The sequence below is a fragment of the Lygodium microphyllum genome, chromosome 4 (genome assembly GCF_053477565.2).
Source record: "Lygodium microphyllum isolate KBCC chromosome 4, Lygodium_microphyllum_v1.1.10, whole genome shotgun sequence".
Lineage (NCBI taxonomy): Eukaryota > Viridiplantae > Streptophyta > Polypodiopsida > Schizaeales > Lygodiaceae > Lygodium > Lygodium microphyllum.
In genome coordinates this window covers 109,298,116-109,322,681 of record NC_141138.1, presented here as the reverse complement: position 1 = coordinate 109,322,681, position 24,566 = coordinate 109,298,116, and the positions used below count along the sequence as shown (strand labels likewise).

The 24,566-nt window shown below is 41.6% G+C and overlaps 1 protein-coding gene across 3 annotated transcripts in view; it reads left to right on the top strand.

Annotated features, from left to right (window-relative positions):
• Positions 1–24,566, top strand: part of LOC148037459 (uncharacterized) — a 77,481-nt gene that overhangs the window by 7,652 nt on the left and 45,263 nt on the right. The gene's annotated exons all lie outside the window — the stretch shown is intronic.

Sequence of the window (24,566 nt, the reverse complement as noted above, 5' to 3'; positions counted from 1 at the left end):
TGTTGCCTCGAGAGATAGTGATTGTTGGCTACCGTTCCCTCAACAATCTGCTCCTTTGTGAGATTGATTGTTCGACGCTCTCTATTACTTTGGCTTTGCTATCTGCTCCATTGAGAGATAGTGATTGTTGCCTACCGTTGACTCTACATGAGCCTTACCTTTCCCCACCCTTGACTACTCAAGTTAAACATAGGGTTCTTTGCCAGAGCTAGAGTACTTTATTTGTCCATGTGCGGCTCCGTAGGTCCAGGCTGAGGAAAACCAATCTCTACCAACATGTGATAAATCTAAACTGCCTCCATAGTTACAGAACATAATGCATGATACTCTACTTGTGTAGAAGAAAGAGCTATAGTAGGCTGCTTCTTGTTGCTCCACAAGATAACTCTTGATCCAAGGGAGAAGACATAACCTGTAGTGGACCGTTACGAATCCACATCACTTGCCCAATCAGAATCACTTAAACTAGAGAGAATAACGCCCTTTCCATACATGATCCCGCAGGATTGAGTCCCCGGTAAATAACGAAGAATGTGCAATGCTGCTCTCCAGTGCTCCTAAGTGGGAGTCTCCATAAAAGAAGACAACAATACCACAACAAAAGAAACATCCAACGGAGTGTAAATACGCGAGACGAGGGAGTTAACAAGATACCTATAATGGGTGGCATAAGATCATCCACGTACAAGATGAGCAAAACACACTTGTCACCCTCAACATTGAAGTATAGGTTGGGGTCATGAGCTAATTGGTGAAAGCCACTCCGTAGAAAGAAGAAACCAATCTACTAGTACTAAGCACGAGGAGCTTGCTTTAGGCCATAGAGGGCCTTTCGCAATCTGTAGACATGGTCCTCCTTTCCTTGCATAAGAAAACCTAGAGGTTGTGAAACATAAAATTTCTCTTGAACGACCCCATTCAAGAAGGTAGACTTTATGTCCATCTGATAAACAAGCTAGTAGTGGTGGGCTGCAAGAGCCAAAATAAGCCAAATAGTAGATATCCAAGATGTAGGTGCAAAAGTCTCAAAATAGTCTAAATCTGCCCTCTGAGTAAAACCCTTGCTTGCAAGCCTAGCTTTGTGCTTGTCCAAGGAACCATTTGGAAGGTACTTGGTCTTATAGACCCACTCCACGTCTATCACTATCCACTTTGAGAGATGCGGAACCAATTCACAAGTTTGATTATGGCCGATAGAATCGAGCTCCTCCTGCATGGCTTGATGCTAATTATTTTTTGCGAGAACCTCCTCAACTGTAGCAGGCTCATTGGCATGAAGAATTTGTGACATAAGAGCACAGTTCACATAAAGTGAACTATTTCAGTGAGCGTGTAAGTGAGCTGATCTACATGGACCTGTAGGAGAAGCAGGAAAGCGAGAAATACTTGAATCTTGTATGAGTTGTTGGTACCAAAACAAGAAATCTGAATAGGCGCATCTTGTTGCGGGAGGGATTGAGTAGCCTCCAGTACGCGCAATTTACATGTCTGTGAAAGGGACTCCCTCGCACTAAGGGAAGGTAAATCCTTCTCATCTAAACAAGGCTCCCCCTTTGGTAGTGGATCAATCCTAGAAGACTCCGGAGGGGAGGTTGAAGGGCTGGAAGTATGTGACAAAGTAGTAGTTGCATCCATCAAACGTGATAAGGAAGCTGGAGTAGAGGGTGGAGAAGCAGGAGGGGGAGGAGCCAAAGACGAGGTGCTAAGAGGCAACCTAGAAGGAAGGAGAAGAACTGAGGGTGGGGGAGGGTCAGTCGATGAGGAAGAATCACTTGGAATAGAACTATTGATAGGATCCTCGGAGGTTGGAGCCTCGTTGAATATCACATCCTTGCTCACCTCAAGCTTCCTTGTCTTCGGATTGTAGAGTCAATATTCCTTTGTGCTAGTGTTGTAGCCCACGAAGATGAGCTTTTTGGACCTCAAGTCAAGCTTTGCCTGTCATGAGGACATGTATTTTTGAAACCTCACTTAACATGTGGATTAATTTTTAATCATATGGTTAAGTAAATGTTGCACATGTGAGGCGTAACTGGGGTTAGAGTAAATTTACGAGCTCGGGACCTGAGGAAATCACGGGTTGTCGAAGGCAAAAGTTGTTGTAAGTTATGTTGCACAAATACTTGGTGGTATTTGGTGCCAGTTGTTGGCCTAGGTGATTCATTTGGTCATAAGTGTCAGTTGGTGACACTAGAGAAGTGGCGTTTAATGGCACTTAACGCCAATCTGATGGTCAAAGATGGCGTAGAGACACTCGGGAATGAAAGTTGCCTAGCCAATTTAATTATTGGCCAGTTAGATTATTTTTCAAGGTATTGAAATAATTATTAGATTAATTTTGAGTATTTAAAGACTGAAAATTAATATTTAATTATGGATAATGCTGGAAAATTATTCGTGAAGGTTGCCACTTGTCAAAAATGCCCATGCAAGACTGAAAAACGTCTTTAGAGGCTGGAGAGAGACATTTTTAGTGTATTCAGCCTGCAAGAGAGAGAGAGGAGATGCTATTGGTCTGATGTGTAGCCATTGGAGGATCTTTTGAGGCAACCAGGGGCAGGAGAAGACCAATCAATAGCAAGTGACAGCATCTACAGGCTGTTGAGATAGGGTAGCAGTAGTAAATATTTGATTTTCTTCAGTTCTTTGCATCTACAAGCTGTTGAGACAGGGCAGCAGCAGTAAATGACAGATTTTCTTCAATTCTTCGTGTGAAGAAAGTCTGATTTTTTTCTCTTCTCAGCATTCTCTCTAATCTCCCAGCCTTTCTACAGCCTTGCTCCGAAGATTGCAGCATTAAGATCACTAGAGGTTGAGAAATCGCAAATTTCTCTGCTGTAAACCCTAATTTGCAACAGAAATTAGGGTTTAGTAGCAGCCTCGGGAAGCATGCTAGAAATTGGAAGCTCCAAGACTTGGATTCAATAGGGCTAAAGCTATTTTTAGTCAAATTCGGGTAGAGGGACCCAGCAAATCAATGAATTTGGGGCATTTTCCATCTCCATCAAAATAGGTGAAGGCCAATCGACTGCTCGAATCAAGGGGCAAATCAGATTGAAGACTTGCTGGTCATTTTGGATAGTAAGGGGAGTTGGAATACGGAAAGGAATTGGGAGAATCCCATTATACATCAACTTCTTTTTTAATTAAGTTAAGTAAATACCGAAAGGGGTGTCAGTTTTTGCGCCAATAGGTTGTCCAATGTCCAAGATTATATGGTAAAGTGTACTTTTTGGTTTTGTGAATTTGTTAATTGCTGTAAATAGTGCTTAATCAAGTTATTTACCACCCTATCCGAGGAGGAAGGCTAGTTACGTCGCCTTTGTCTTCTTTTTGTCCACATGGACAAATGCATCACATCCAAAGATGCAGAAGTAAGACACGGAGGGCTTTCGACCAAAGAAAGCCTCGTAGGGAGTCATGTCCAGTAGTGTAGAAGTTGGGGAATAGTTGTAGATGTAAAGTGCAGCAGCCACCTCCTCACTCCAAAGGAAATGAGAAAGACCCCGATGCTCCAATATCGATTGCGCCATCTCTACCATGGCCTAATTTGCACACTCCACCACACCATTCTCCAAAGGTGAGTCCGGACGGGTATACTCCACCTGAATGCTGTGATCCTTGCAAAACGGAGAAAAGAGGTTAGAAGTAAACTCTCCAACATGATCGGCTCGTACGCCACAAACCTTGGAAGTGTTGAGCTAAAACACGCTTTTTAGCTGATTAGCATTCGTAAACAGCCCCAAAACACACTTAATTAATGAAAAACCCTTAAGAGGGGAGTGGTCTGAGAGAGTTTCAGTGGTCTCCCAAAAACCCTAATTTTTGGGACACCCTTCTACATCTATAAATAGATAGGCTGTTCCCATTCAGTCTCATTCCATCTGTGCAAATTTCACACTCTCCAATGCAGATTTCAGCCATCAATCTACCTCCACGCGGCTGTCTGACCTTTGCGACTGTTGCCACCTCTCCCTCGAGCCTCGCAGTGCCTTGATGCCTTCTTCTAGCTGTCGCCCACTGTCTGGCGCCTTCTCCCTGGTTGCGTTTGGTCTCTAGGTGCCGTCTCCAACATCAGGCGACATCCTACAACTTGCGTTTGCATCCTTTTGGAGCCGCCTAGCATCATCTCTCCCCTCTGTAGCTGTCGCCTCTGTCTTTGGCAGCCCGTGGTGTCAGTGTTTTGCAGTTTCCTCTCTCTTCACACTTCGACTAGTGATTATAGACTTGGGATCCATCTTTGGTGGATGTCACTCTCCGACATTGCTCTGCCCTTGAGCACACTGTACACTCTTACATTCATTTACAGCATTCATTCACTTCAGAGTTGTGTTCTCTCTCTTTCTTCTTTTGTTTGTATTTGAGTTTTGAGTTTTGAGTTTTGCGTTTAGTGTTTGAGTTTTTGAGTTTTGCATTTAGGGTTTGAGTCTTGCTCTGTGTGTTTGTGTCTGTGTCTTTGTGTTTCTATCGTGGTCGTACACTTTGTGTTTCCTTAGTGCAAACCCTAGCAGTCTTCTTCACAAGTAGTATGTGTCTCCACAAACACCTTCCACTCATAGAAGCAGGAGTATGCCTCGCTCTTGTACTCCAAAAAATAAGGCCACACATAATGATTGAAGTTGTTGATAGTTAGTATCAAATATTTGGTCTTTCCAAGGGAGGCCGTGCTCATAGATTTGCAAAGGGCGGTGTGAATCAACTCAAGCGGGGAAGAAGCCCTCCTAGTGGTAAGTTGGGGATGAGGTTGCCTATGCTGCTTGCCCCTCAAACATCTAGGGAACAAAGTGTGAAAAGGAGGGAAGTCAGGAAGTCCCTTCATCATCTTCTTTCGAGAAGCCCGCCATATAGCATCAAAATTGAGATGACCATAACAAGCTTGCCAAAGCTGTTAGCGGAGTATTTGTCAGCTCATGTGTGAGTCTGAGCTTGATCTGGGCTGGGCATTTTTATTGGGTATTTTAGGTATTTTTCTGGTGTGGCATTTTATGCCAGTGGAGCATTTTATGCACCAGTCGGCCAGCTTTAATGCTGTCCGACCAGCATTATTGCTCCCCACTTTTTCAGCCTATTTATACTCAGTGGCTCCTCCTCAGTCGGTCACTTCATCTTTACCATTTACAGACTCTGTGGAGAGAGGAGCCAGTGCCAGTGCCCACGCAGCTAGTGACTCACTGTTGTATGCGACTGTCTCGTGTTCAGATATATAGATTCCATTTCCCGTGCATACATCTGAGTTCTCATCTGTATCGTGTTCTTTTCTTTTCTCTTTTTGTCTTGTGTTTCAGCAGTTTATTTCAGCACATGTTTATGCTTCCACCGCTGCTCCACTTCTGACATGGTATCAGTTTTCAGGATTTGTGTTTCTGCTGTGTTTTCTTGCTGATTTCAGGACTGTTTTGTACCCCTGCTGATCAGATGACTGCTGCCGCAGCCAGGCGACCTGTTTTGGGGCTGTTTTCAGCCTGCGTTTTTTGCAGTTTTGCCATCGCCTGCTGCCTCCGCCCTCTCTGCTGCCTACGCACCCTCTGCTGCCTGCGTTTTTCATCTGCAGCTGCTGGCGACAGTTTTCTACCTGTTTATCTCCAGTTTACAGCCTGCGTTTTGCTGATTCAGCATCTCTCGTGGCTGGGTGACTGTTACTTCAGGCCGTTTTCTCTGTTTTTGGCAGTTTTTGACTGATTTTTTGACTTTCTGCAGCAGATTTTGTCTTCTATTGATCAGATTTTGGGTTCTATTGCATGTGAACTCTCATTTTCTGTAGTCTGTGCTTGTGTTTTGGCTGTGTTTCCTCTCTACATTCCATCTCTTCTCTACTTCTCTTCTTATCCTCTCCATATGGCTCCTCCGTGCACTTTCACTGATGATAAGTTACATGGACGTGATTATCTCACATGGAGTGCTGTCATGAAAGCTTGGTTTGTGCAGAAGCGGCTATGGTACATCGTCTGTGGAGCTATTGCTCGACCTCTCCGTTCTTTTCCTCTTCCTGAAGACTTTGATGAGGACAACCATGAGGAAGCGGCGCTCACATGGGACTCGGACGATGCCCGTGCTTACTCGGCGTTGCTTCGGTGTATTTCTAAAGCGGTCTTACCGGCGGTTACCTCCTGTAGGACATCTCCTGAAGTATGGCAGAAGTTGCAGCAGATGTACGAGGCACCTTTCACCATGCGGGCCGTCACACTTTATGGCCAGCTCCAGCAGATGAAGTTTGAGCCGAAAGATACTATTCAGTCTTTTCTTCTTCGTGTTACGCAGGTACAGGACCAGCTTTGGCACATGCAATCTGCTCTTCCCGAGGTGCATCTTGTCGGGACGGTTCTCTACAAGCTCCCCCCGGAGTTTGATGGAGTGGCCAATGCTTTGCGGGCGCAGACATCATCGACTCCTGTCAGTTTTACACATATGACCTCGATGCTTCTTGAGCATGAGGCATCCTTGAGATTACAGGGGCGGCTTCCGGCACATTATGGAGGTGAGGCTTATGTAGCTTCAGAGAGGGGTGACGGGAAGAAGAAGTCGAAGGCCCAGTGTTACCACTGTGGCAAGAAGGGACATTTGCAGAAGGACTGCAAGAAGTTAGCGGCTTTCAGGAAGAAGGAGCAAAAGACGAAGCGGGATGTTGACTCTACCGATGAGTCCTTTCCTTCATCAGACTCCGACTCCGATCCTCCGACCAAGGTGAAGTCCAAGGCGCGGAAGGGATCCTCTTCTTCGGATCGCGGGAAGGGCTTGGTGGCCCCTTTCTCGGCTGCTTTCTAGTGGTGGTGATGAGGTCATCCCTCACGACTCTCTTGTGCCAGAGAGGGAGTGTGAGCGGGTGTTCAGATGGGGCAGCCGCACCTCATCTATACTTTTATACAGGTGCACAAGTTCCAGAGAGGGACTTCCCTGACTCATCGACTTCAGTCTGGCGGAATCAAATCCTGGAGCTGGGATTGACATCCAGGTTCATGCTGAGCTGGTTATCTGACAGAGAGCGGGAGGCTTTCGTCTGGAGCTCACATGAGGGGACACTTTGGCGGTCTGGCCAAAGGCGAGGAATCCATGGTCACCTATGTTCAGAGGCATTTTTGACAGGATGGTCTTGTATGCTCCTGCGAGACATTAGTGATGGACACAGAGACATGCTATGATCTTCTCTATTTTCAGGTGTTTGGTACGATCGACATCGACATCAGGTTCTCTTCGAGGCACCTTGGTGGTGGCTTGATCACCCACTGCTTGGGTATCCATGGTTCTACTTGGTGGTTCTATGTTGTATAGTTTCTGATCCCTTTTCATTGTACTATTGTATTGTATCAGATCACCCATGATCTGAGAGAGGGTGTTAGCGGAGTATTTGTCAGCTCATGTGTGAGTCTGAGCTTGATCTGGGCTGGGCATTTTTATTGGGTATTTTAGGTATTTTTCTGGTGTGGCATTTTATGCCAGTGGAGCATTTTATGCACCAGTCGGCCAGCTTTAATGCTGTCCGACCAGCATTATTGCTCCCCACTTTTTCAGCCTATTTATACTCAGTGGCTCCTCCTCAGTCGGTCACTTCATCTTCACCATTTGCAGACTCTGTGGAGAGAGGAGCCAGTGCCAGTGCCCACGCAGCCAGTGACTCACTGTCGTATGCGACTGTGTCGTGTTCAGATATATGGATTCCATTTCCCGTGCATACATCTGAGTTCTCATCTGTATCGTGTTCTTTTCTTTTCTCTTTTTGTCTTGTGTTTCAGCAGTTTATTTCAGCACATGTTTATGCTTCCACCGCTGCTCCACTTCTGACAAAAGCAGCCCACGCTCATGGAAAGGCCTCATAGCTAAGGTAGTTAGCGTGTAAAGCCTACCCTCCAGGGATCTTTTCCAAAGAAGAATACTTGTTGAAGCGTCCTTCATTGTCACTGCTTCCTGGGTAAATACCATGTGGATACCAAGCCATGTAAGACCATGAACAAACAATAGGTTAAAACTTGAATTCGGTACATAGAGAACTTTGGTTGAAGAAGATTGCCTATCTGGCAACAAAGGAATAGTTCCCACTCCTCGAAGGGGGACGATAGATTTGTCACCAATGATGATAGTGTCCCCTCCGGCGCTCAAATCCTGAAGCCAATCCTGTGTGTAGGTCATGTGAGAAGAGGCTTCACTATCAAGGAGCCAAGGCTTCTTCTGAGTGGAAGAAGAGCTGTATCCTCCTTGGAAAATACAGCTCTTCTTCTGAGGATACAGCTCTTCTTCTGAGTGGAAGAAGAGCTGTATCCTCCTTGGAAAATACATGCACAAAGATAGACTCCGTCGTTGCTGGGGCAGCCTTTGTATTCTCTGAATCCTTCTCCTTTGGCTTCAGATGGGGGTACTTTTGCCAACACTTCTCTTCAGGATGAGTGCCCTTCCCATAGTGTGGCACTTGGGCCGCTTCTCCTTTTTCTCATCCTTCTTGTCCTTGGCTTGCGCCTTCTTCTTCTTCCCTCCACTTGTATTTGTAGTAAATGCCTTGGTTGAGCTAGAACCACTGGCCCCAACATCTTTGAATCGTTGTTTATGCTCCAAGCCAAGCGGTGAAAGCTCCTCCCATAAGAGTGTCTTCTGGGTTCTCAATGTGATAAGGCTAGTGTAGAAGATATCGAACCGAGGAGATGGCAGTTGAGTCAGAAGGATCATAGCCATACCTTCAGAGGATATCGTTTGACCAAGAGAGGCAAGCTCACCTCTCATGTCCTCTATCTTCCTGATGGGCTTCTTCATAGAGGAGGAATCATCAAGATTAAGCATCTGCAACTTCTTCTCAAGGGAAATCTTATGGGCGGATGTCTTGTGCTAGTACAAAGATGCAAGCTTCATCAATACTTCCGCCGCGGTCTTCAACCTGCGAACATGCACAAGGACAAAATCTTGTAAACTCATAAAGAGAAAGGATCGAGCTCGAGAGTTGAGCTGATCCCACAAGGTTGCTTGGTCCTTAGAAGTCCAATCTGCTAGATTCTCCTTTTAGCACGGGGGATGGAATTTGAAACAAGAGCCCAAAGATCGAAGGTATCGAGTATGCGCTCCACCTTACATGACCACAACAAATAGTTTGAACCATCGAGTTTGTCTTCTTTGGGTAATGAGGTCAAACATACACTTGTACCAAGGGTATCAAGGATGGCATCTTCACTTTGGATGGAACCTTTTGTGATAGATGAATAGAAGTTGGATGGGTGCGAATGGGGGACTCCTCTCGCCAACTATAATCGTGATAATTGTGTCTCCGCTTAGAAGTATGTTTGGAAAGAAGCTCCTATGAGTCATCAAAGCTTGTGAACTGGTAAGACATCTTCGATCCTACAATCACCTAGAAATTTGTGTTTTGATGGAGACAACGGGAAAGACAGAAGGCAGTCGGCTACAGAGATTGTAGATGTATCATCTATCAAGGAAAAGCTGTCGGTTGCAACCACAAAGCTGTTGCTTGCACCAAGAAGTTGTCACTTGCACCAGGATGTTGTCACTTGCACCAGGACGTGGTCACTTGCAAAACGTAGAAATAGATACCGTCTGATGCTTCAATGTTGTTGCCTGGCTATCAGGAAGATCAAACGGGTAGTGCAACATGTGTGTGGGCTGTAAATGCAGGCTGAAAATTTGTGTTTTGAAGATTTGAGCTGCTTCTTTGTGACATATACCTGCTTTTCTATAATATATCTCTAGACCACATCCTCACTTATAGGCATTGATACCATGTGAGAGTGTGCAACCGAAGAGAAACACGAGAAAACACACACACACACACACACACACACACACACACACACACAGAGGAAGCTGAAGATGAAGGAAGAATATTCTGTTGACTGAAGAAGAATGTTGATACAATGATGGTGGACTGATTAGTCCTTGCACACAGCCCAAAATGTCAGTGAGGGCACTAGATCAGGTTGATGATGATGGCAGTACCAAGCATGGAGAGTTGGAGTATCGGGGTGCGCATATTCAAAGGGAAGATTGAAGATTGAAGAGTGTGCGTATTTGCCAAGTGGAGGGGCTGGCTACTATAAATAGCCATAAATGCCCAAATCTGGCTGACTTGAATCAGCAGGTGCCAAAAAAGCTGGCTGACCAGCATTTAATGCTGTTCATTTTGAGGAAAAACACTAGAAAAATTAGAGGTGACCACGGAAAGAATCCCAAATGACAATGACAATGAGAATATTTGTAGGTGTAGGGAGACTGTGGAAAGCAGTAACTGGCCTAGGAATGCACACAGGAAGTCGACAGAGAAAGAAAATGCACCTAAACTGCCAGAGCTCCTATGTCTCCGTTAGACTCTGACAGGAACTCACAACCAAGAGATGACATACTGACATAACTAACACAGGTAGGGTAACTATTTCTGCTTTCATTCTTTGAAGCCGATGTGCAACAAGAGTGGGATGAGCTGAAGCAAAGCCAAGGACATTGTCGGAAGTGGATGTAGTAATGGAAGCATGAAAGAATGCTGAAATAGATTGTTGAACAAAAGATAGAAGAACATTGCAAAAGAAGAGAACTCAGAAGAATGCTCGAGAAATGAAATCCATATACCAAACATGAGACAATTGCATACAACAGTGAGTCATTGGCTGCATGGGCATTGGCACTGGCTCCTTTGTCCAACAAGACATCTAGGTGAGAACTCAACTGATTGAGGGGGAGGAGCATAGAATATATAGGCCATAAATATGTCCTAAATAATAGTTGGTTGGCCAGGATTAAATGCTTGCTAACTAGCATAATAATGCGGCCATTAATAATGCACAATAAAAATGCATAAAATATTTGATATTTGCCTAGCCCAATTTGGCATGCACAAACTTACACATGAGTTGACATAGTGCTAATACCCTCTCTCAGTTCATGGGTGATCTGATACAATACAATGATAATGACTTATCATAGGTCATTCTATACTGGAATAGAACCATGGATACCCAAGCAGTGGGTGATCAAGCCACCGCCATGGCACCTTGAAGAGAACCTAATGCTGATGTCAATCGTACTAGCTCTTGAAAATGAACATATGTAACCATGGATTTCTTGCCTTTGGGGAAGACCGCCTAAATGTCCCCTCATGTGAGCTTGGACTCGGAGCCCAATCTCGCTCTCTATTAAGTAACAACCCATCATGTACCTGGATGTCAATCCCAGCACCAAGAGTTGAACCTATCAAACTTTAGTCAATGTGTTAGGGATGTTCCTCTTTGGAACTTGTGCATGTGTATACCTGTATGGATGAGGTGTACCTGTCCTATCTCACCATCCTTACACTCCCTCTATGGCACTAAGAGTTGTGAGGGATGACTACATCACTTGTACTGGAAAGCAATAGAGGAATAGGTAGCCAAGCCCTTCCCTCGGTTTGAAGAAGATGATCTTGTCTGCACCTTGGGCTCGGCCTTGGGGTCCGAGTTGGAGTCTAAGAAAGAGGATGACTTAGTAGAAGAATCCGGATCTTGCTTTCTTCTTGACAAGGAGTACAAGAGAAGCAAAATGTGATTGGCTAGGCTGAATAAAACCCTATTTTCAGCAAGTCTTTAACTTATTTCTCCACTTCTTTCCTTTCATACTTTGACAGTATGTAAGGTGGTTTATTGATAGGTTATGTTAGGTGCCAATCAATAGGATGGTCCACCTCTCACTTTTGAGGTAAAGATGTAGAAGGCTTGAAGCGAGTAACTCTTTGCAATGCTTGCGTAAATGTCCCTTCTTGCCATAGTGATAACACTGGGGTCTTCGACCTCTCCTTTCAGTCACCCCTCACTGAAGTTGTAAAGGCCTCATTGGAATTGCCAGTCTACAATGGAAGCCTTCCTTGTAAACACAAAGACATCTCATGCTCAAGAAGCATCAAGGACATCTGTAAAAAATTGAGTGTTGATGATGTTTGAGCCCGTAAAGCATTGACCACTCCATCAAACTGTGGAGGGAGCTTGTAGAGCACAGTCCCCACAAGATGGTCCTTTGGAAGGGTGGACTACATGTGTCGAAGTTGATCTTGTACCTATGTGACATGTATGATGTAGTAAGAAAGATTGAATAGTGTCCTTTAGCCCAAACTTCATCTTTTGGAGTTACAAGAACTTGGTGGTATCTGGTGCCAATTGTTGGCCTAGGTCATTCATTTGGCCATAAGTGTCAGTTGGTGATACTAGAGAAGTGGCGTTTAATGGTACCTAACGCCAATCTGATAGTCAAACATGGCGCAGAGACACTCGGGAATGGAAGTTGTCTAGTCAATTTAATTATAGGCCAGTTAGATTATTTTTCAAGGCACCGCAATAATTATTAGATTAATTTCAGTATTTAAGGACTATCTAAGTATGGATAATACTGTAAAAACCATTTGGGAAGACTGCCACTTGTCAAAAATGTCCATGCAAGATTGAAAAACGTCTTTAGAGGTTGGAGAGAGGCATTTTTAGTCTATTTAGCTTACAAGAGAGAGAGAGGAGATGTTGCTGGTCTGATTTGCAGCCATTGGAGGACATTCTGAGGCAGCCAAGGTCAGGGGAAGACCAATCAACAGCAGGTGACAACATTTACATTTTGTTGAGACAGGGCAACAGCAGTAAATGACTGATTTTCTTCAGTTCTTTGCATCTACAAGCTGTTGTGGTAGGTTAGCAGCTGCATTTGATCGATTTTCAGACATTCTTGGACAGAACTCTGAATTCTCTCTCTCTACAGCTTTCTCTCTCATCTCCCAACCATTTCATAGCCTTGCTCCGGGACCCTTGGACGGTGAGAAATTGCAAATTTCTCTGTTGTAAACCCTAATTTACAGCAGAAATTAGGGTTAAGCAGTAGCCTTGGGAAGCGTGCCAGAAATTGGAAGCTCCAAGACTTGGATTCAACAAGGCTGAAGGTGAATTTCAGCTAAATTTAGGTGGAGGACTATCCAGCCATTGAATTTGGGGCATTTCCATCGTCTATGAAGTGGGTGAAGGCCAATTAAGTGCCCGAATCAAGGGGCAAAATAGATTGAAGACTTGTTGGTCACTTTGGAGAGCAAGGGGAGCTTGGATTGTGAAGGGGATTGGGAGAATCCCATTGTAAATCAACTTCTTATTCAGTAAAGCTAAAGAAATATTGAAAGGGACACCAATTTTGGGGCCAATCGGGTGTGCATTGTCCAAGATCAGTAGGTAAATTTGTATTTTCAGATTTGCATTAATTGTTTTTTGCTGTAATAAAATTGTAATCAGGGATTTACCACCCATCCACGGAAGGAAGGCTGATTACATGATAACTCAATTGACTAAGGAGAAGGAGCACAAAATATATAGGCCATAAATATGCCCTATATAATAGCTGGTTGGCTAGCAGTAAATGCTAGCCTATTGGCATCAAAATGCCCTAAAATGGCATGAATAATGCACAATAAAATGCCTAAAATATTTGACATGTGCTCAGCCCAATCAAGTATGCACAAACTCACACATGAGTTGACATACTGCTAATGGGAAACAATGTTGAAACATATATCATCAAGTTTGCTGATATTTTTCTTAAATTTATATATCTTAATGGATTTTCTTCCAATATGGAGACGAGAAAGTTTATCCATGGATTACATCCAACGATATGGCGAGTTGTCAAGATGACAAAGCTTGATACTTTGGAAGCAACCCAAGATGCGGCCCTAGAAGCTAAAGGATTACACATGCCATGGATTCTTGGTAAAGCCTCATAAGAAGAACCACAAAGGAAGAATACCAAGATGTTTGACCAAAAGAAGTTAGATAAACAAGAACCAAAGCATAAGGATAGAGTTATACCACCTTTGGCATCCAAAAAGAAGCTATCATATCAACAATTAGTAGAATGTACAAGAGAAAGGCGATGTTTTTTTTTGGAGAAAAAGGATACATGGCTCATCAATGTCCTAACAAAAGGCAAAGAAGAAAAACCAGTTTCAAAAGACACCTTAGACGAATGTTGTACTTAAGGAATCCTTGCAACAGGATGAAACTCCATCAGAGAAAAGAAAGCTTTTTATGGCTTGGGGTAAGATTGCTAATCAATCTGTTCTCATTTATTTTGAAATAGGGGCTATATATCATTATATTGATCCTCGGATTGTTGAAGCTCTACATATAGAACACCAGAAATCTCAGGTGTGATACTTTTCAAGGAATGGAATCTCAAGTTACTCCCATTTTTGGAAAACCACAAATTGAGATAGGTGATTATGTAGATTACGAGAGTTTTGTCATGGGCGATCTTGGTCATTGTTATTTTGTATTAGGAATACCCTGGCATAGAAGAGTAGATACAGCCATTGACTAGAATCAAAATAAATTTATGGATCTTGTGATTTATGGAGCAAATTTGTCAAAACCTTTCTTTGTGGAATATGATACTTCAAGAGACTGCATTGGTGTAATCTTTAACCAAGAAAAACATACAGTTGCTTATGTAAGTAGGAGGTTGCAAAATGCGAAAAGAATACTACTATCTATGAAAAGGAGTTAATGGCCATTATTCAAGCTTTAGAAGATTGGAGACACTATTTTTTAGGTGGAGAATTTCTCATCAAGACGGACCATGATAGTCTAAGACATTTTCTCAACCAACCAAAGATTTTTGAGAAGCATATTTGATGGGACAATTGTTTAGCTCAATTTTTACTTTCATATATTATATATTCATGGAAAGCGAAACAAGGTAGTTGATGCCTTGTCAAGAAGACCTTAGATTTATACAGCATCCATGATTCGTCATACAGATTTCACTAATATAAGGGACATGGATGCTTTTGACATGAAGACTTAAAAATCATTTGCAAGCATTATGGGTTGCTACAATCCATCGTAGGTTATAGAGATGCATGAACCACTAGTCTCTTTTTGTGGGTTCTTTTTGAAAATTTGGGTACAAAGCTTACTCTTTCTTTTTCTTACCATCCTCAAATAAATAGTCAAAGTAAGATAGCCAATCTCACAATATTGGATATTTACATGAAGCCAATTAACCATGGAAAAAGTATTTACTTTTGGTTGAATATGCCTAGAACAACACAACTTATATCTTTACAGGTAGAGCACCATTTGAGACCATATATGGAAAACCACTCGTACAACCTATTCTCAAAATAAAGGAGATATTTCATACCGATGAGTTCATGTGTGATTTGGATACATCTTTTGCCCAAGTCAGATGAGCTATCCAAAAATCTCAAGAAAGACAAAAGAAAGTGGTAGATAAGCATTGAAGGCACTTGATTACAAGAAGGAGATTGGGTGTGGGTGAAATTTAACAAAGCTCGTCTTGGAATCTCTTACAAGCCTTCATTCCAAGTCACTAAGCTCGAAGTAAGAAATTATAAGCTATTTTAGATCAGTGAAAAGATTAATGATGCTTATACTAGGTTATAACTTCTAGAGCATTGAAGATTTCACAATGCTTTTCCTATTCATCTTCTAAAGCTTTATGAAGGACTTCCACCATTGGAACCTATAATAGAGAATCCACTTGAAGTAGATGAACGCGAAGAGATACTTCAACTAGAGCAAATAGTCTTTTATATAATTAGGAAATGAGGAAGAAACATTTTCAGAAAGTTTCTTTTGAAAATTTAAAATTATTTTTATTTAGACTCTAAATGGATATGAGAAGAGTATTTTAAAGACTATCTAGAAATACTTATAGCTTATGAAAAAGTTGTAGGGCCAAAAATACTTCAAGCAATGTCTTGAGAACAAGATGGATTTCAAGGGGAAGGCATGTAATCAACCTTTTGTATATGAATTGTTACCAAGATATATTGACTGAATGATTCAGATTAATTTGATGCACATATACTTTGAAAGGCGATTTGTATTATTTGAGTGTTTCAAAATACGATTAGATGTTCACCTTTCTATTCAAGGATGGCCAATGGCCAAAATGCCCTATAATTATACTTGGATTGTCATTGATGAGATGTCCAAGAGAAATTAAAAGTTTAGTCGAGCGGATAGATTGACTAAAAAGCTCAAATGACTAAGACTTGGACACTCCGGTAGTTACATTGACTAGAAGTTCATATAATGAGTGGTTTCAGTAAGTGAAAGTAGATGCTCATGATTAAAGAAACAAACCATGAACCGTGAACCTATATAATGAAGCTCTCTAGAATTTAAATTTGGTAACTCCTAAAATTTAGGAGGTTACTATTTTTCAAAATTACTCAAATGGAAATTTTGTTTGTATCAAAGACTCTAGAATTTCACGAGGAACAATTTTGTCTTCAATGGCCAACTCAAATTCTTAATTGTTTAAGAGATTTTTAGAGTAGAAGGTTTAGAAGCTTTTTATTCTAGTGGTATCCATAACAAGACATGTATCATTTTGAAGAGACAAGTGTCTTTATAGTTGTATTTTTTAGCAAACATTTATCATTTGAAGCCTTTACTTTTCACTTTTGAGCACCCAAGGCCCACACCTATATATTGAAGGTCTCTCTTTTCATTTTCAATAAGCTCTCATGCTGAAATTCAGCCATATACTTCATATTCTCCCATCTTTTACTCATCTAAGAAGCACTTTTTACTTATCTTGATCTAGTCCAAGCACTAAAGAAGAAAATCAGCTTGTTGCTCAGAGTATACAAAAATTAAGGTTTCAAAATTTTAGCAAATCAGTCCTTTGTATATGGTTTAGGTACTTGGTGCCCAAAGTTTGTCTCAAGAAATTCTTGTAAAGGGGGAGGGACTGGTTCCCTTCTCAATGTGGTGTTGACTCTCTCTCTCTCTCTCTCTCCTATCATTTGATTTTCATGGTGATGATTGATCAAGTTGGTTAAGCTCAAAGCTTATCATTCTCATGTTCTTTTCCACGCTTACAGTTATTGAGTATGATGGGTGGCTAGCCATAACGACCTTTACCTCAATAACCTTACAGTTAAATGCTAATGCGCCTTTAAGAGAGACAAAAGAATTAAAAAATTTGTGAGGTAAATACTTGTGAGTTATCCTTGTCCAATGCCTATAATCTCCTTGTAATACACACATAATCCTCTTTAGACACTTATGTTGTGCACATGTGAGATTAAGTTGAATGGATGTCATGGTGACAAATGATCCTAGCTTTCATAGTATAGGACATTTGTGGAAGTTGTGATAAGTAGGTACTAGTGGGGGCCAAAGTTAGATCTTGGTCAAAGACATTCAATTTCCCCTTGGAAATGACTTTTGGTGTCATGGGGGTTAGGAGATTTAGATGATTTAATATCCTAGACTAAGGTTTGTGGAAAGTTTTAACACCTTTAGGTTTAAAGAGGTTAGGATTTAACATTGAGGTTGGGCACCATTTAATGCTCTTAAAAATGAGGGTAGGGCCAATCAAGTTTGGGACAATTTTGGGTTGCATGTGTATCTTCCATGTTGGGTTTTTTTTTTCCCATTCTTGGCTGTGTGGTGATGGGTTGAGAGAGAGCAATTAAGTCATCAAGGACTGCAAACTTCAAAGAGACTTGATCTACAACACTTTCTAGGGCTAGAATAGCCGGGCAATTGTTGTGCAAGCAATTTGTTTGCGAGAAAGTTAGAGAAATTTCTCTAATTTGCTGCTATGATTTTTCTTAGCTCTAATTTACTGGTACAGCTTCTACTGGGTTTCTCAGCAGTCTTGAGAAGCATGCCATCAAATCTCAGCCATGAAAACAAGGGGATTTGCTGAAAATATAAGAAATTACAGTAGATCTTATAAGGGTTGCTCATCTACAGCCAAGGTGGCTTGTGTGCAAATTCCATTTGGTGAAGGAAATTGGAGAGCCTCAAATTTGAACCTGATTGTGTTGTGGATTATTAATTTGCTGATCTTAGTGTGTAACCAACAATGAATTGGGTCTGCATGGTGGTGTTGCAATGCATGTGCCTCAATGATTCAAGTTGGTTGCTGATGTAAATTGAGCTAGTGGAGAGGAGAGTACGTGATATTTTGGATCTAGAGGTGGGTTGATTTTCATGCAATAGTAGAGGGACATTTTGGGGCTTGATGTTGTTGGTGATTTAGGACTTGTATGCAAGTATTCTTTGCCCATATGTGCTTGTAATCCAAGGCAATTTGGGGCTTGATATGGCTAGTCATTGGGACTTGCATGCAAGTGTTCTCCACCCAATTTTTACCCAGTTGCATATCAAATCAAGGGGAAAATTAAACTTGGTGATTGTTGGTTACAAAGGACAACCCATTATTATTCGAAACGTTGTGGACGAATTGGCTCGGTCAAATCTTAGTTGTGCAATCAATGTGAAAAGAAATATTGCAATGGACACCAGCATTTTGGGGCCAATTGGGTGTTGGGTCATCTCAAAATTTTTGAGGACAATCTAGCCCAAATCGGTAAAGTGGTTCAACGTTGATTCATCTTTTGTTTTATGAATTTTATTGCTTGCTGTAAACACCTGTAAATCAGTGCATTTTAGGGTTCCACCGCTCTTTTGTAAAAAGAAAGGCTAGTTTCACAGATGCTGTTGATAATTCTAGTTATTGAAGGCTTGTGGGATCTTTGATTTGGTTGCTTAACACTTGTCTTGATCTTTGCTTTTCAGGCAATGTTCTTGCATGGTATGTGAGTGAGCTGTAGAAAACTCATTGGGAGGCCTGTTACAAGAATTTTGAGATTCCTTAAGAGCACATATTCTATCCCGCAAGTTTCAATGATGCCACCTTGTTGTTGTGTGGATAGGCCAACTTTGATTAGGCCGAAGATGTTGATCATTGGCGATTGACTATGGGCTATTGCTTCTTACTTGGTACAGGTGCTATTTCATGGAGCAACAAGAAGCAACCAACGGTGGCCCTTCTTCTATGGAGGTAGAATATAGAGCTGCATCTATTACCATGTGAGGCATTGTGGCTTCAGAGAGTGTTAGGATAGCTTGGCTATCTTGAGACCCATGCCACTCCTATCCTATTTGACAACTAGAGTTGCATAGCCATTGCTTAGAACTTGATGTTTCGTGCACGAACCAAGTACATCGAGATCCAGTATTGTTACATTTGGGAGAATATATTTGACAATGCAGTTACTTTCAAATACTGTAAGACAAAGGATAACTTGGTCGGTCTTTCAGCCAAAGCTCTTCCTTAGGCTAATTTATATTAGCACTCCAAATCCCTAAGTCTTATGACTAGTCCAGGATTTGAGCAGGGGTGTTAGAGGATGATCCCTTGGATGAGTAGTGGGGTAAGGGAAGGGCTATTGGGCAGCTTGGACAACGCAGGTAGTTTTTGGGCAAGTGCGGGTAGTTTTTGGGCAAGTGCAGATAGTTTTTGGGCTGCACAAACCCCACAATTGTTGGGTTACTTCAAATTTCATGAGATTGTTGTTGTTGTGTTTTCGGGAAACAACACACTCCAATACCCACTCCTTTAGCCACCTTTGCCTTAGTCCTAGAGATATAGAGGTCCAAGACCTTGTGATTGTGTCATCATTCTTTCATATATTCATTATTATTCAGCATTCTATAGATCGTGTTCTATGTGTTGTTGTACAATGCGTTTTATGTGTTTGCCATACCATTTCTTTACATGGTATCAGAGTAAAGGTGCTCTAAGAGTTGAAGGTTCTTACCCCTCACAAAGAATGTAGTTTGGCCTTCTAGAATGCAAGAAAACCTTTTGAGATGTCTTCCACAACATCATGAAAGCATATGATATCAGTTGAGAGGGATTGGTATTCTCAATTAACTCCCTCAAAGCCTATGGCATTGACTCTGAAGGGTTGGTATTCTCAATTGAGAATGTATATACTTATTTGTGAGTAATATGAATTGGTCCCAAGGCACAAATTTGAGAAATATCAAGTTGGTGTGAGCTCTTATGCTCTTAATCCTTTTTCACACAATACACCTTCGGCATACGAGTCCATCTAAAACCTGCCCATCCTTTTGGGAATGGGTGGTAATGACTTGATTTGATTCCAATTATAGCAAGCATAAAATTCACACAAACTCTTGTTGCCAAAAGTGAACGGCAAGCCTTCAAACCGATTTGTTCCTTGGTTTGATAAGGGATTTAGACTTTAGTGCTAGTGTGATGGTCTCCATGCCTAGAGCTAGGGGTACCAAGATTAGAGTTTGTTTTAATTAAAAATCTTTGATGAAGTTTAATCAAAAGATTAAAAGTGCTTGTACATTTCTCATTGTGCTAACATGTCCTCCTCTTGAAATATTGCAAGTGATTGAGATTTCACTAAGTTAAAATCCAACATGGCATATCAAATGGCCAATACATGGGACCAAGGAACGAGTTGTTGAGCATTAAATGAATCTCGTGCATCCTCAAGTATAAACTTGTGGCTTGTCTCAATTGGAGTAGAGGTAGGCTTGTAGTCTTCCATTTGAAAATGCTCAAGGAGTTGCCCATTGTATGTAGCCTTTGCAAAGCAATGCCCCCCTCAATTGTAGTAAAGTGTATGCCAAGATAGTAGTGTAAATGGCTAAGATCTGTCACATCAAATGCACGTTGCAATTCAGCCTTTAGGGCTGCAATCTCTATCTTTTGAAGTCTAGTTAACATCATATCTTCTACATAAAGAATGAGAATCAAGAGGTCATCCCCATCTTTGTGGACATAAAGAGCGTTTTTAGTGTGTCAATTGCTGAAGCCAAAAGTAATTGAATGTGCATGCAGCTTTTCATGCCATGCCCTAGGTTCCTTGTTTCAAACCATGGAGGGCCTTATGCAATCGGCATACTTTGTTCTCTAAGCCTTTCTTAACAAAGTCGGAAGGTTGAGTGCCATAAACCTCATGAAGATCACCATTCAAAAAGTAGCCTTTACACACAACTGATGTACATATCATCAAAATGGGCAGCTAAAGCAATAACACTGCGAATGGTAGTCATATGTGAAGTGGGTGCGCATGTCTTATCATAGTCACTCCCATGCTGTTGGGCATACCCTTTGGCAACATGATGTGCCTTATATTGATCAATGCTACCATCAAATCCACATTTTGATTTGTAAACCCATGTTGTGCCTATAGTATGCTTGCTAGTAGACAAGTCACATAACTTCCATATGCCATTTTTATGTATAGAATCCAACTTTGATTGCATAGTTGTCATCCAATGCTCATCCTTTGAAGCTTTGTAGGAAGAAACATATGTTCCTCGTTGCATGTAGTAGCTACAAGTGCTTGCGCAACTAAGGTACCCTATGCATGGTGAGTGGCTATTGTAGGTCTATTGGGAAGTGGAATAGATTGGCTATTGGCCAGTAACATATCCAACAACCATCTAGTGATTGTTTAGCCTCTTCAATAGCAGCCCTCTCATTAGCCACTTTATTAGCAATATCCCGATCAATGGGTTGACAATCAAGCTGTTGCTTGGTATGTGTTCGCTTTGTTTCTCTCTCTCTTCTCCATAGCTAGTGCCATTTCTCACATTTGGTATTAGAGCAGCTTCTGCGTGTAGGTTCTGTTTAGCCACTGTTAGCCGGTGCCACTTCGCCTGAGGTTTTGTTGCCACCAACTTCCATTTGTGCAAGGAAGAGGAAAGGAGGTGTGAGGTGTGCTGCTATTGCCATCTCCACTGTCCGCCAGCTCAGCCCATTTTGTTTGCAGCATTGCCGCCGTTGTCTGTCACCATTGGTAGCCCTGCCTAGTCTGCCAAATCTTGCAACCGTAGGTGCCCATTTTGGTGCTTGCTCCAGTTGATGCTGACTCCTATGCCTCCTATTGCCTCCACCTGCGCTGTCCGTAGTAGCAATGCTTCTCTTTGCCACCTGACCCAATCCACTTACATTGTGCTATCAACCAATGACCCAATCATTGTCCTATATGTGAATCAACATCGAAAATGCTAACATTGTTTGTGCAAGAAATTTAGGGCTTTTTGGTCTATTGGCTTGGGTAGGCATCACAAGGTGGATTACAACTGCTGGTTCTTGTTAGCACACGTCTTGAGGTAACATTTCGATAGAAATTCAGACTGTAAGGTATTAATTTCTTCAATTTCTTTAAAAATTTGAGAAAAAATTTGGCGCTTTTGCTTGACACACACTCCAAGGCAGACAACAGGTGTTACAACAGCATTATCTTGCTTCGTCGATCAGATTTGGCAATGAATTTTGGGGATTTTCAGTAAAAATTGGGAAGATTCAGCATTAAATTATTGTAAATTGTCTTTTTGGGCACATATTTCAAGGCAATTGTGGTATAGTAGTGTATTGCTGCAAGTGACAATTTGACAATTCGGTACTTGCATTCCAATCCTATGTGGGGATTTTTGGTAGTCATCAGCAGAGTATATTTTGTACTTTAGTGTGAAGTATTTGGCTACTGATTTTTGTGCATTATTGGCAGCATGGGACGTTAGGGGCATAGTGACCAAAGCAACATTATGTTGATGTGTCTGAGGTCTTGCACCTTAGACACCTCAACGTAATGCTAGAGAACAGGCTGCTGGTGCTGCCTGTTGCTACATCCCCTCCTCCTCCTACAGAGGATCAATGGAGGTGGGACTCTAAAGGAAGTATAAGCCTTATCTTTGATTGCTTTGTTAGTAAAAAGAGCTATTATTTTACATATTCAGTCTTGTAAGACCTCAAAAGTAGCTTGGGATGTGCTAGAATGTATGTTCGCAGCATGTAATGAAGCTGGGATATCTTATCTATGTGGAGAGCTGGCTAATGTAATATGGATGAGGGTTTCTCGGTTGGGATGTTAACTTTTGCTAAAAATGCTGTATTTTTACACAATTAGTTTGAGATGCCAACCACACATGACATAGGTGATGTCTATGAGGGTCTTGTATCATTTTCTTTGGGGCCCACACTCGTTGTAAATGGCGGGATAGACATATTACAGCAAGCTGTTGATGCACGACATGCTCTTGAATAGTAGGCAACTGATCTTGGATTGCCTCATGCGGTGGAAGATGCAGTACATCATGAAAGGGATGCTGTAAATGCAGCTAAAACAGTCCGTGGATGGTTGTTGAAAACTCTCCAAGAGAGTAGAATGGATGCTCTCTTACACTCAGGCACTAGAAGGGCTGCTAGACACGCAACATATGATGCAAGGGGGGCACATTTGCCTGATTTTATGGAAGTAGATGATGTTTATGATGAGCACTGTTCGATGATGATGAGTCTACTTCTTTGGATGAAGCTCAGCAAGATGTACATTGGATGTATATGTAGGAAGAGTTAGACTCTATTGCCACTAACTCTACATGAGATCTTGTGGTTTTACCACCTGGTAAAAAGGCTATTGGCATGAAATGGGTTTTTAAACTCAAACGCACGGCTGATGGCATTATTGACAAGTACAAGGTAAGATTGGTAGCAAAAGGCTATGTACACAAGAAGGGGATAGATTATGAGGAACCTTTGCTCCCACATTCCATATGAGTACAGTGAGATGTATCATTGCTATGGTTGCAAGTTATGAGTGGAAAGTACATCAATGGAGCATAAAGATAACATTTTTGAATGGAGATCTACATGAGGATGCTTATATATCCTAATGTCTAGGGTTTGTGGTTAAGGGAAAAGAGCACATGAGGGCAAGTTGCATAAGGCTATTTATGGTGTCAAATAGGCTCCTCATGCATGGTACTCTAAAAGTGATGCTTATTTGGCCAACAAAGTGTTTCAAAAATAGTCCAACTGCTCCCACTCTATACATTAAGAATGAAAGGGGAGGGACTTGATGATTATCGTTCTTTATATGGATGACATGTTGCTCACTGGACCTAAAGAGGGAAATATTGTAGATTTCAAGACTGAATTGAAAGATGCATTTTCTATGTCAGACATGGGTTGTCTACATTGCTATTTGGTGATTTAAGTCATCCAAAATCAGCATGGTATCATCATGTCACGATAATAATATGTGGACAAGCTTTTATATAGGTCTAAAATGCATGATTGCACAATGCAAACCTATGTGCACTCCTATGGAGCTAGGCCTAAAGATATTTATGGATGATGGTAAAGAGATGTCTTATGTTATCAGGGTTGCATTCCGTCCGCAGATGGATCCATATAGTATGATCCATCTAGTTCGGTTGGACGTGTACCATTAAAAAAAAAAGTTGGTATTTTTCAAAAACGGGTTTTTGCCATTTGGGTTACCCTTTTTCTCTTCATCCTCATTGACCTCTACTTGTATCTCATTTACCACCTCCTCTTCTTCTACCTCTCTCTTATAAGCTCCTCTACTCTTCTCTCTCTGATCTTCTCCATCCACTTCTCTCCACCTCTCCATTCTTCTCTTCCTCTTGTGTCTCATCCCCTATGTATAGTTCTATTTCTATTTGCTCTTCCTTTACCTCCTCTTCTTTCCCTTCTCCTACCTCTATCTATATCTCTATATTCTTTATCCCTATCACAATGCCTAAGCCTCTTCATGAAGCCTTCGCATTACACACATCTCACCTTGAGTCTTAGCCTTGAATTTCTTTTTCTATCTACTACTTTTGTCCTTGCCACTTGGCACTTGTGACTTGCCATACCATGATCCATGAATCATGATCCATCATTGTAGCTAGCTTCTTTTTGTAATCCATTGTACATGCTTTCAATCTTATAAATGAAATTACATCTCGGAAATTACT